This window comes from Neolamprologus multifasciatus, chromosome 2 (assembly GCF_963576455.1).
Source record: "Neolamprologus multifasciatus chromosome 2, fNeoMul1.2, whole genome shotgun sequence".
NCBI classification, from domain to species: Eukaryota; Metazoa; Chordata; class Actinopteri; order Cichliformes; family Cichlidae; genus Neolamprologus; species Neolamprologus multifasciatus.
The window spans coordinates 1,016,595-1,030,120 of NC_140440.1; the positions used below are offsets into that span (position 1 = coordinate 1,016,595).

Consider the following 13,526-nt stretch of genomic DNA (forward strand, 5'->3'; position numbering starts at 1 on the left):
CAAATTAGCATGGCCAAACTGCTATTAAACACTGTAAGATTTACACAAAGTTGCTGCTTATTGTACACTAAATCTCAGTTTCACAGAAAAAAATAAATAAATTCAACAGTATTTTATTGTGAAAGCCTCATTTATAAAACTGCTATTTAACAGAATTTTTCTGGTCTTTTCTACCTCTAGCAGGTCAGCAAATTTAATGCATTACAGTCACGATAACATCGAATTTGTAAAAAAAACTTTTCATTGTAAATTGAGTTAGAACCCAGTTCTGACTTCTAACAAAGTGAAAATAGAACTAACGCTATGAATTTATTGCATTAAAATGTTATTGGTCAATGAAAAATAAATATATTAAAGGCAGTAACCCAATGTACAAAATGTAAGCATTTAAAATTGGAAACCAAAGCCAGATATAAGTTTAGGAGTTAATATATTGAAAAGCTTAGGCCAAGACAATTTACAATTTAATTATTTATTGATCTAAAAGAACAGTGAACTGTTACATCAGTCTGAAACACAGATTGTTTCAATAAAATGTGTTAATAAAAAAAAACAAAAACACAATGACAGAACCCCTGGCACTACTTTTAATTAATGAATTTAAGAATTTTTAAACAGCCAATAAGAATTAGTACAATTGTTCTTTACAAAATAGAACAATTGTACTAATATAAATATTTATTTTTCAAATTGAGGTACAGGAATGCAAACGAGGAATTACATAACCAACAATCATACAGAACAGAATAACATTGTCTGAAACTTTTCTGTGCCTCTTAAGCTTGAAGAACTGACCTGATAAAAGGCTGAAATAAATCTTCATGCTGTGAGTGTGGCCCCTCTGTGTTTAGTCCATGTTCAGACATCACGCCATTCATAATCTGAAAGTTCATGAATCAAGGTAAGGACTCTTGGCTTCACGTGAAGATGGGATGTGTTCGTTTTCTCCACTTTAGTGCCCTTCTCTGGATTGATGGAGAAAAAACATCTTGGAAAAAAGAAGAAAAACAGATGATTATTTGAATTTTATCGAGAAAAACTTCACATCAATAATATTATATAATATATGCAATAATAACTCTTTATTCCAGTGGTTCCCAAACTTTTTTTGCTGGGCCCCCCTTTGTTTTACAGAAAAATGTCCCCTCCCCCCCCTTGCGCGCACATGCATATTTTGCTAAATTGCGGTTTATTTCACACCTCAAACATTTAGTAAACAATTAAGCAAATACAAGTAATCTGCAGGTAGAAAGAAAATAAACTACTAACTCTTTTACGCTACGTGCTTACATGAGAGGAATTGCAGAATGGCAGATAATCAGATTAACAGTATTTTGTCTCTATCTTCAGGTTTCACAGGCTTACATATAAACACGCAGTTACTGTCCCTCTATTTAGAAAGGCAGAGGCGTCACGGTGTGATTATTTTACATGTAGTTGTTTTTTGTTTCCTGTGTAATAATATTCAACATTGCTATCAATACATTTTTCAAAAAAAATGCCTCTCTGTACAAAATGGGTTTAAAAACATAAACAGCTGTGGGATACTGTTTGTCCGTGATTTAGACAGGGGGAACAAATCATGGCAGGATCAGCCTGATGTTATTTGTATCCCACTGTAACTTTACTGTATAAAGAGCTAACATCTCCAAAATGTCAGGAGTAGTTAGTCATTACAACAAATGTTTGTGAACTAAAAATACTGTTTGTCCGTGATTTGGAGAGCCCAGCGGTGCTCCCGACGAAGGGAAAACCAATTTTGCAGGGGAGACCTACCTCGGCACTTGTGCAGGTGAAGCCAAAGGGAAGATATGCTTCACCATATTTCTAGTCTTTGGCTTAGAATGAAGTTAGTTTCGAAACATATTCAGCTATGCTTCATCTCCTGCTTTGCGTTTGTGTGGGCGCCCTGTGCTAGCAGTGTCCAAGCGTTGTTGTTGGTTTTTTTTTCCCTTTTCATGCCCCCCCCCCCCACCTGCAATGGCTCTGCGCCCCCCTAGGGGGCAGGCCCCACACTTTGGGAAGGTCTGCTTTATTCCAACAATTACTTTGAAGCTACTTAAATGGCAAAATGAAGTCCCCTAAACTCAAAGTCAATTCAGCAACTACTATTTTTTCCAGTTAAGTGCTGGCTAAATTAATCCAAAAGGAAGTACCTCTGCAGAAACTCCAGGGTTGATGCCAGCTGTGATGGGTAATGAATGTTGAAGCAATAATAGCTCCCGAACATAATGCATAGGGCAGAAATGAAGGAGGTGATGTTGCCGTGTACAATGTTTCGGTCCACGCTCAGCATAAACCGTTTAGAGGAATAACAGGACACTCCTGAAAAGCAAATAAGAAATATGATCAGTACAAATATCAATATATCTGCGGGTTTAGGGGAGAGAAACATAAGTACTTTGAAGGCCACTTTGACTAACCTTGAAGGGATTATGGCAACAAAACATTGTGCAATTTGTGTTGTTTTCCAGATGCAATGAAAATAAAAAAAAGGGAACAGAAAAATACAAGACAGAAGTAGAGATCAAAAATAATAACTTACCACACACCACAATTGTGGAAGTCAAGTAAAGCTGGTCCATCTGTATTTCCCCTGCCAGGCATGTGTCCTCCACATATCAGAACATCACATCTTCTTTCTCATCAAGGTAGGACAGCAGAAGTAGCACCATGTCTTTGATGTCTTCAGAGCAACCAGTCAGCTCTCCCCTTTAAGCTTGGTTACAGCCTGTAGGAGCTTTTTGTTCTTGTTTGCACAGACAGTATTCATGTAGTTCAGGAGTCGTTCCCCCTTCAGATCCACGTTGCGTATCAAAGTTGCTTTAAGTCCAATTCCAGTGAGTTCCTTGAAGTGGACTGCCATGCCAAGTTCTCTAAACCAAAATGGCCATTCTTCCATGAGGTATTTTATATTTTTTCCCTGGATGACTTGTTTACGCTGTGTGTAGAAAGTCAGTTTCATTAGATTTTTGACTTCTTCAGGATTTGCATCTGAAAAATCATCTTAAGTTTTTCTTTTTTCAATTGCTGGCTCTCTGGAGTTTCTCCAAGGGGCAGGAATTTCACATCCCAGTTAATGCACCCATAAGTGTCTTGAATTGCTGCTCTCTGTTTTGGAGGAACAGAGTCGGTGTCAGACTCATCAGTATGACACTTTTGTTTTCTTATTTTGGGGGTCGCAGATCGCTTCACACTGTCAATTCTGTACTCCAATTGCTTGACTAGAGAGTGATACCCTGGACCAATCACATCTCCCTCTATTATGTCTTGCAGAGATTTGGGATATTTTGCCACCAACTTTTTGGCAACTTCAGTAGAGTTCCTTTTACTTATCCTACTCTCAGAAAAATTATGGTCCTTAAATGGTTCTTCAGATGTCTTCATGGTTCTTTAAAGAACCATCATACGTCAAAGAACCTTTTTATTTTGTAGATGGTTCATAGCTATTATAAATGGTTCTTTAAAGAACAAAAGGTTCTTCATCCTTAGCTATCTAAGTTTGATGGTGTAAAATGGCATAAATATTTATTCACTATAATGAGGGTGTGAATTATACTGTGTGTTTTGTTTGTGTGCATGTGTGTGCGAAGGGGGAGGGCGGGTTACCTGATGATTACCCTTTAAGAGCAGATGGTAGGAAACTGAATATTCAAATAAAGCTAGAAATACTTGCTTAAAAATATACTGGTGGCAGGGGTGGAGGCCAAAGCCTAAAGACCCCCCCCACACACACACACACACAAACACACACACCTAACCCAGCAAACCCATTGATCACAAATAATGTGGTAATAGAATATGGAATTTATTATTAAGATGTTTATGAATATGGTGAGTTAACAAACAGTAGACACAATACACGCATTCAAATACTGTACTTTAATTTTAAGTTTTAATAAAGTATTACTATTTTCTGCTTCAAGGCATTACTTTTGAGATTACTATATATATTAGAAAATATAGCATAATGATAATACTAGGTATTGTAAACTTTACAAACCACCCAGCAGTATGTAAAGTCAAATTATAAAATACAAGTAAATAACAACTGCACAACAGAATGTCAATGTAATGAACACACTTACCAACACACTTACTCACTTCACTTAAAGCACACTGCTTAGGTAAATGATCTGAGTACTTGTTCATCACTGAGCAATTTTTTAATATGTGTTTTGAGCCAAATGATAGGGAGAGAGAGAGAGAGAGACGTTACAACACGTTGTACTATGGCAACCTCCCAGGAGCGGACGGAGGGGGTCAGTCATTGGGATGCGCATGCGCAGGCAGGTCGCGCGAGCGGTGGGCCTTGAACTTTCTAAGGGAAAAACACTTTCTCACGGCCGGTGACAGCGAAGCAGATAACAGGCTTCAGTACCTGCTGGTCTCTGAAGCTCTGGATTCTGGGACTGTTGAAAAAGGTAAAACATTTTCATTAAAACCTTTGTACTGTTTTGTTTTTGTTACTTGTCACTGTAGCTTGCTGTTAATGCTGTGCTAACAATAACGGTTAGCTATGTTAGCCGTTGACGTTAACGCAATTTAGGATTGGTATACAGAACTGTTTTCCTAAAAAAACAGTTATAATTAATTACAATTAAAAACACTGTTATAATTCAGTGAAGGTACTCCTAACTGCTTTGAACCTTTGGCTTCTAAAATACGTGGTTCTATTGCGTGCTGCGTACATCACGTAATGTCAGCTAGACCGATATAAAAATGTATAATATTGTTAAAGTCACTAAAATGGCGCCTGAAGCCTGTGACGTGAGCTCTGTGTCTGCTCTAGAAACTCAGAAATTCAGTAGAGCTGAGCCCTACATTAAATACTCACATCAGCCTGTACTTTGAATTCTGGAAGAGTGTTTTGAAGTGTTTTGAATGAATAGAAAAAGACACGCCTTCTCATGTGTCACATGACTGTTATAACTTATTTACGGACTACTTGAAAATTATGCTCCGGTCATTTGATGTTTCCAAGATAGATGTCCTTTTGTAATATAGTTAAATTTTCTTTGTACATTTCATTTATCCACCATCATACATTATAGTGATGGGATTTCTGGCTCATTTTAGAGAACCGGCTCTTTCGGCTCGGCTCACTAAAAAGAGCCGGCTCTTTCGGCTCCCAATCGGCTCTTCAGGTTGTTTTGTTGCTTTAGTTAATTTATTATTAACAATAATATAAAATTATGCACAAAAGGAATTACTAATGTAAAAAAAAAAGAAAGTGGTTTTATTTATATATCTTTATATATATAAATATATGCGGTGGCCCCTAGAGACAAAGCATGTACAAACTCCAAACAGCACGTACAAACTCTAAAACCCATTTCTAGCGTTAACTGAACTTCTAAAACAGCGCTACCTAGATCACTTAAATTACACCTGTTACCTGTTACTACCACACACCAAATCTGGTCGTTGGTACTTGCTGACTTGTGTAGCCACTAGGTAACAAAAGCTCAACACTGCGCCTAGCATCCTGGAGCACTTCTGTTGTCTTTTGTACGTGTTTTGGAGTTTTTATGTGTTTTGGAGTTTGTATGTGCTTCAGGGTTTGTACATGCTTTGTCTTTAGGGGCCACCATAAATAGACATTTATTTATTCACTCCACATAAAATGTAATATATAAATCATATAATACAAAAACCAATTATTCTTTTAACTATTTAAATTTTCAGCTTTTTCCTTTTAAACAAATTTAAAGTGAAACAACACAAAACACTGCAAACCACAACACAATTAAATAAAATATGAAAACAAAAAGAACATGCATATTCTCTGTCTTATGGGCCTGCATGAATAAACTTTCTGAATCCTTTATCATCTGCAACTGAAAATAGTTGTGGATGATTAATATACCTTTCTAATGTGATGTTGTTGTCCTTGGCTCTTTCTCTGTCTCTCCCTCCCGCTCTGCTCCTGTGCTACCGCCCCTCCCATCCCAGCATAAAGCACAAGGCTCACATGTGGAGTGAAGCGGAAAAAAGTGCAAGAGAGAGAGGGTGAGAGAAAGAAAAAAAAACCCCACAACTCGCGCTAAGGAGCCGGCTCACGTCGTTCACGTCAAAGATTCGGATCTAAGAGCTGTTTCGTTTGCGACCGACACATCACTAATACATTAAGCCAAGAAGAGGTTGTTACATTAACAAGAGGTATAAAAGCTGGGCCAAAGTTCAGCACGTGGTTAAGGTTTGTAATCCAGCCAGGGTGTAAATATCACTCAGCAGCCAGTCGAGGAGCTGAAGCAGGTAGCATCAACACATAAATCTACTCTACCCGGCTTAAATCACAAGGCCACCTCTTACCGAAGAGCTGTAGATTTTTCTTGTTTGCACAAATTAATTCAGATGCACCCTAATTCTGTTCACATCTCCAGCAAAATGAGGAAGAGGAGGGGGAGAAACACAATTAGATTGAATTACAATTGGATGTAGTGATGCGCGAATCATGAACGAATCGTTCGATACTCGAGAATCACTTTACTGACTCATGAATCATGATTCACAAGCCCAACTCACTCACTGACTCATCCCTGTTGCTGTTACCAGCAATATAGCTAGCTTATAATTAAAATTGTGGAGAAAAACACAACATCCAGTATCTAAACAAAAAAATTTATGCTCTGAACTGGAAGAAAAATCCCTGAGTAGAAGCTCACATCAAGACAATAGCTCCTCGGTTCACAGTAGCATCGCTCTGCTAACATGCTAACAGCACATTTAAGCTACTCACCCCCTCCCGTCCTGTGCTGAATCGTAGGGTAAGCGAATCACTCAGGACTCACTAACCCTCTCCCTCCTGTGCTGAATCATAAGTGTAAGCAAATCACTCAGGACTCGCTCACCCCCTCCCTCCTGTGCTGATCATAGAGCGAACGAATCACTCAGGACTCACTAACCTCCTCCCTCCTGTGCTGAATCGTAAGCGTAAGCGAATCACTTAGGACTCGCTCACCCCCTCCCTCCTGTGCTGAATCTCAAGCTGTGTCCCAATTCAGGGTCTGCACACTTGAAGTACGCATTTTAAGTGTGATTACGTCACCGCCACGCGACGACGGCTGTCCCAATTCGAAGTGTACTTCAAATGCATACTCCAAATGCGCCGTCGATTTCCCCAAATATCAAGCGTGGTCCGGTGCACGCTTTGTGGTCCCATATATCCCACAATTCACGGGCGGTGGGTGTGGATAATTTTGCCGCAAAATACGGCAGAAGGGAGTGGCCAAGAGTGAACTGTCAAAAGTAAGTACTGAATATGACGTCACTTATTTATGTGCGAATGTTTAATAACGAAGAACATTAAAACATTGCTGTTGGCCACATGTGGCAAAGTTGTGTGACATTAGTGATGTTTGTACTTTCAGCATTAACTTAGTTGTAAAGCCTTGTGTATATATATATATATATATATCCCTCGGGGGGGGGGGGGGCGGGGAGATAACACGGAGCACGGAGGGAGGTTAGCCAACTAACGGAGTTGCAGAAAGGTGCGACAAAGAAGGTGCATAAGAAATACAGCAAGCTGTCCATACCTAAAGCAATACCTGACCCAAGCAAAGACTCACAGCCTTGGCCAGCCACTTGAGGAGGTACACCAGAGAGATAGAAGGCAGGAGAATAAACCAGCTGTTCTCCACAGAACCAGCAAAGGTGTACTCTCAGTGGCAAGGGAACAATAATAAGAGAACAGCACCACCAAGGCTGGAGACAGAGCAATACTGGAAGAGCATATGGGAGAAGGACGCAACCCATAACGGCAATGCTCAGTGGCTAGTGGATCTGAGGGCAGACCATAGCGACCTCCCTGAACAGGGTCCAGTAACCATCACAGTGGCAGATATCCAAGAAAGGGTCTCCAGTATGAAGAGTTGGACAGCACCAGGGCCCGACATGGTTCACGCCTACTGGCTAAAGAAGCTGACTGCACTCCACGAGCGTCTGGCAGCACAAATGAACCAGCTGCTAGTTAACGAGGGACACCCGGAATGGCTAACCGAAGGTCAGACGGTCCTGATCCCCAAGGACCCCAAGAAGGGACCAGTCCCCTCCAACTACCGACCAATAACCTGCCTCAGTACTACATGGAAGCTCCTGTCAGGCATCATATCAGCTAAGATGAACAGGCACATGGGTCAATACATGAGCGGGACACAGAAAGGAATTGGCAAGAATACCAGAGGTGCAAAACACCAGCTACTGGTAGACAGAACAGTCAGCCGAGACTGCAAGACCAGACTGACCAACCTGTGCACTGCCTGGATTGATTACAAGAAGGCCTATGACTCAATGCCCCACAGCTGGATACTGGAATGCCTAGAATTGTGCAAGATCAATGGGACCCTAAGAGCCTTCATCAGGAACTCAATGGGGATGTGGCGTACAACACTAGAGGCCAACTCCAAGCCCATAGCACAAGTCACCATCAAGTGCGGGATCTACCAAGGAGATGCTCTGTCCCCACTGCTGTTCTGCATAGGCCTGAACCCCCTCAGTGAGATCATTAACAAGACTGGCTACGGATACCAACTACGGAACGGAGCAGTTGTCAGCCACCTCCTGTACATGGATGACATCAAGCTGTATGCCAAGAGTGAACGAGACATTGATTCACTGATCCACACTACCAGGCTATACAGCAATGACATTGGAATGTCGTTCGGGCTGGAGAAGTGTAGTCGGACGGTAACAAAGAGAGGGAAGGTAGTCAGAACTGAAGGGATTGAACTACCAGAAGGCAACATTGCAGACATAGAGGACAGTTACAAGTACCTGGGGATCCCGCAGGCGAATGGGAACCATGAAGAGGCCGCTAGGAAAGCTGCAACCACCAAGTACCTGCAGAGGGTCAGGCAAGTCCTGAGGAGTCAGTTGAACGGTAAGAACAAGATCCAGGCCATCAACACGTACGCCCTGCCCGTGATCAGGTACCCTGCTGGGGTAATAGGCTGGCCAAAGGAGGAGATAGAAGCCACTGACATAAAGACAAGAAAGCTCCTTACCATGCATGGAGGGTTTCACCCCAAGTCCAGCACCCTGAGGCTGTACGCTAAGCGGAAGGAAGGGGGCCGGGGACTGGTGAGTGTCAGCACCACAGTCCAGGATGAGACAACGAACATCCAAGAATACATCACGAAGATGGCCCCAACTGACAGCGTGCTCAGTGAATACCTCAGGCAGCAGAAACCCAAAAAAGAGGAGGGAGACGAGGAACCATCATGGAAGGACAGGCCCCTGCACGGTATGTACCACTGGCAGATAGAGGAGGTGGCTGATATCCAGAAATCCTACCAGTGGCTGGACAAAGCTGGACTGAAAGATAGCACAGAGGCACTAATCATGGCAGCACAAGAACAAGCTCTGAGTACAAGATCCATAGAGGCTGGGGTCTATCACACCAGGCAAGACCCCAGGTGCAGGCTGTGTAAAGATGCCCCAGAGACAATCCAGCACATAACAGCAGGGTGCAAGATGCTAGCAGGCAAGGCATACATGGAACGCCATAACCAAGTGGCCGGCATAGTGTACAGGAACATCTGTGCCGAGTATAACCTGGAAGTCCCGAGGTCAAAATGGGAAATGCCCCCAAGGGTGGTGGAGAATGACCGAGCTAAGATCCTGTGGGACTTCCAGATACAGACGGACAAAATGGTGGTGGCTAACTAACCGGACATAGTGGTGGTAGACAAACAGAAGAAGACGGCCGTAGTGATCGATGTAGTGGTTCCGAATGACAGCAATATCAGGAAGAAGGAACACGAGAAGCTGGAGAAATACCAAGGGCTCAGAGAAGAGCTCGAGAGGATGTGTAGGGTGAAGGTAACGGTGGTCCCCGTGGTAATCGGAGCACTAGGTGCGGTGACTCCCAAGCTAGGCGAGTGGCTCCAGCAGATCCCGGGAATAACATCGGAGATCTCTGTCCAGAAGAGCGCAGTCCTGGGAACAGCTAAGATACTGCGCAGGACCCTCAAGCTCCCAGGCCTCTGGTAGAGGACCCGAGCTTGAAGGATAAACCACCCGCAGGGGCGTGCTGGGTGTTATTTATATATATATATATATATATATATATATATATATATATATATGTCAGATTATTATGATATATATATATATCATAATAATCTGACAATAACTATAATATTGGCCATATTATATTTACATTACCACAGTGAGATGATTTTCTCATGAACAACATTAGCTAATTGTTATTTACTAACTACTCTTGAAATAACTGTTCAGTACAGAAATGAAGCCCAACAATCATGTTTTACAGTCCTGTGGTCTCAGCCTCAGATACTCAACTAATCAAAGTGATGTCATGACAAAAATGAATGACCAACAAAACATTTTTTCTCCTTCATTTCTGTCAAACAAAGCTGTATGAAACGTTTCTCGCGGCTAGTATCATGGTTGCTAGGCAACCTGAACAGCGTGACGAAGGCTAGACCGTCCCGTTTCACAAGCCTCTCACTTCCGCACTTCTCGTACTTATAGTACGCACCGTACGTAGTACGCGTAGTGCGCGTAGTGCGCGTAGTGCGCGTAGTGCGCGTAGTGCGCGTAGTGCGCGTAGTGCGCGTAGTGCGCGTAGTGCGCGTAGTGCGCGTAGTGCGCGTACTTCAAGTGTGCAGACCCTGAATTGGGACACAGCCATAGAGCGAACGAATCACTCACCCCCTCCCTCCTGGCTCACAGCTTCAAATTCTTGGTTGGCAACCAATGTTAAGGCACATTACCACCCCTGGCTCACAGCTCAGTGGACATTTAGATGAGAAAATATATATTTCACACATTTAAGGAAAATACTAATAAAATAAAAATAAACAAAATAAATGTTTATTAAGCAATTTTGATAGGAAATTGCTTAATTTTAGAAATGTTTTTTGCACTCTCTGGTCAACTGACTCAGTGAATCAAATGACTCAAAAAACCCGATTCACTTTGGTGAGTGACTCATTAAAACTCGATTCAGTAAAAAGAATCAAATTTACCATCACTAATTGGATGGAAGTCGAGTACAAGGAGAAGGATGAGGAGGAAGAGAAGCAGCAGAAGCATCTTTAGGGATCTCTATGATGTCATTGAGGTTTGTTTCATTAATATTGTCCTTTCACAAAGAAAGATGACTTCTTTTAGTTCACCTACTTCCTGTATTTAATAGTGATGTGCAAAACGTCGTGGAAAACCACGGAGCAGGTACGTATAGTGCATCTGCAGGAAAATGAACATCAAATCTCTCAGACTAAAATCTGTATTATACTTTTAGTCTTAAGACCATATGTTGTATATTTATCACCCTTATGATAAAACCGATGTCAGCCATTGGTTTATGTACATTGTATTTTGAAGCCTCAACATTTGCTTTATTGCTATTGCTATGTGGGTTTTTGTGATCCTTTTGGGACCATATTAGGATGAGGGATCAGAATCTGGAGTCGTGCACACTACTGTTTCATTTAGCGTGTATCCATAAGATTTGTACAGCAGAAGTTGTGCCTTGAAAACAGGAACGTTGTCTGCATGAAGGAGAACTTTAATAGCAGGCTTGTACAAAGTGAGGCTTTGTGCTTACATTTGCTGCAAACACTCGTTTTAATTCTGTCACCCTGTTTTGATGCAGAATTCACTTGAAATCAGGCAAGAACTGGACTTGTTTTTTATAATGTTCTTGTGAATTAATTGTGTATCACATACATTTGATTTGACTTTCTGCGAGACAACAGTCATCCGCTGGCCAAAAAAGTTTTCCAAATACCTCCACGTGATCAAGCCTGGATTTAGAAAAGAATAGCAAAAAAATCTGCACCTCCTGCTTCACATGCAATTTGTGTTTGTGTGTTCAGAGGCGGCGGCGAGAGGGGAGACCTCGGATCATCCAGCTGGAGAGCCTGACCAGGAGGAGTCAAACATTAACTCGGCTCTTCCAGTGCACCCTGCAGACTCAGCTGCTGGCATTGCCGAGGGAGTGCGACCGCCGCTGGGATGACGTGAACACTCTGGAGTCCATCACAGGTCGACTGCAGGTATGCGAGTCAGACCTTCTGAGGAGGGTTTCACTTTTCTCTTTTCTTTATAATTGACTCTTTTTCTCTCTCTCTCAGCTCCTTGTCTTAGAGTGGAAGGGATTTGAAGCACAAAGGGAGGAACTTGTCGTTCGGTTGGCTGATATGGATGTCCGCCTGAGTGAGGTTGACCAGCTGACAGGAAACACCTATGAAAAACTGAAACAACTGCAGATGTGGGCTTGTTTTGATATGACATATATTTGATATGATACATACGTCAGAGACATGGTCCTAAACTGGACTAATAAAGGACCATGAGTCTAACATGAAACTTGCCTTACATAACGCTGAAGTTCATTGATAATTTTAATCAAAAACTTGTTGCTGAAATTTTTTTACTGAACACGCAAACATTTGCTAATGACAATGTGTTGATTTAATGGTCTGTTATGAAGCTATTGCTATTTCTAATGTGTTTTTATCACTTTCTGATGTTTTATTAATTAAACAATACATGTATTAATTGTTGTGTTATCTATAGTTATTGTATTTATATATATTTATTTATAATATAGTAAAAATATTGAATTATTATTGTTTAAATGTCTAATATGTGACATGTATTAGTAGTGATGTTGTGCTGAGGGTTAAAATGCCTTTTTGTCTTTTGGTATACTACGAAATGGCAATAAACCATTAATATATGTCTATGCTGTGCTCGTATTTATTTTACCCTACTCAAATTCAATTTAGGATACATTTTATTTTGAAAGATTTAAAATGGTTCTTTAAAGAACCACTCAAAAAAGGTTCATTAAAATGGTTCTTTAAAGAACTATTTTAAAAAAGGTTCTTTGAAAAACCATTAAAGGTGCCCCAAAGAACCATTTTGGAACCACCTTTAAAGGTTCTTCAATGAACCACTGAAAGAAATGGTTCTTCAAAAAACCATTGTTTGAAAGGTTCTTTGTGGTACCAAAAAAGGTTCTTCTATGGCATCAGTCTAAAGAACCACTTTTGGTTCTGGTTGGCACCTTTATTTTTCTGAGTGAGCTTTTTTTCATCAGCTCAGAAACCACAATCCGGACCATCTCGGGCCGTTTTCCTCTCTCCAGTGATTGCATCAACACCTGGCTGGTGCTGGAGGATGTTGATGGTGATTTAGGTGAAACAGATTGTGAGGATTCAGGAGTTTGTGGCGGGGCACCAAGCAACGAGCTGCTGTTTTCAGGAGTGTGACCTGCAAACAAACACCCACACACACACCAAAAAGGGTTCAATTTATGCAGGCAACTTCTAGTGCTGTTTGTATCATTCACTACATTACTTGACTTACATCTCAGTTTCCAAGTGGCAATGGCTTTTTGTGCTTGAACTGGCCTCAAAGCTGAGTGTAAATCAGAATCTTCAATGAACTGAAAATCATCATTTGTCTCTACCCCAATTGATTGTAAGATTTCTTCAAGAATATCGTTTGTCACTTCTGGAAGGTCAGGCAGGACCTCATTGATTGCA

At 41.3% G+C, this 13,526-nt stretch overlaps 1 pseudogene; it reads right to left on the reverse strand.

Annotated features, from left to right (window-relative positions):
- Positions 1 to 1,075: 1,075 nt before the first annotated feature.
- Positions 1,076 to 7,389, reverse strand: LOC146523792 (uncharacterized; annotated as a pseudogene).
- Between the last annotated feature and the right edge of the window lie 6,137 nt (positions 7,390 to 13,526).